This window comes from Sinocyclocheilus anshuiensis, unplaced genomic scaffold (assembly GCF_001515605.1).
Source record: "Sinocyclocheilus anshuiensis isolate Anshui unplaced genomic scaffold, SAMN03320099.WGS_v1.1 scaffold1155, whole genome shotgun sequence".
Lineage (NCBI taxonomy): Eukaryota > Metazoa > Chordata > Actinopteri > Cypriniformes > Cyprinidae > Sinocyclocheilus > Sinocyclocheilus anshuiensis.
Window position 1 is genome coordinate 531,536 of NW_015542398.1, and position 623 is coordinate 532,158.

Below are 623 nucleotides of genomic sequence, written 5' to 3' on the forward strand. Positions count from 1 at the left end.
TGACTTTTTTTTTTTTTTGCAATTCGTAGAAATAAAGTCAGAACTGCAATATAAACTCACAATTCTTACTTTTTTTCTTGCAGTTCTTTGAGTTGAATTTACATCTCACAATTCTGAGTTGATATCTTGCAATACTTTTTTCCTCAGAATATTGAGTTTAAATCTCCCAGTTCTGATTTTTTTTCCTCTGAATTCTGAGTTTACATCTCGCAATTCTGTTTTTTTTTGTTTCAACCATGAAATAAAAAATAAAAAAGGTAATTGCAACTTTTTCTCACAATCCTTTTTTTTTCTTGCAACTGCAAGTTTATCTCTTACAATTCTGACTTTTCTTTTCAGAATTGTGTTTTTATCTAGCAATTCTGAGTATATATATCTCACATTCTCAGAATTGCAAGGAAAAAAAGTCAGAATTGTGAGATAAAAAGTTGCATTACCATTTTTATTTTTTATTCTGTGTTGGAAACGGGTTTCCATACAAACCCATCCTCTTAGATATATAAGACCTATACCAGCAAACTGTATTGAAGGAAGAAAAAGGTTTAAGAGACTTAAGATTATCGTGAAAAGGACTTTGTTTGGTGCAAAACAACTTGACTAACATTATAAGTGGAGTGTAGGGA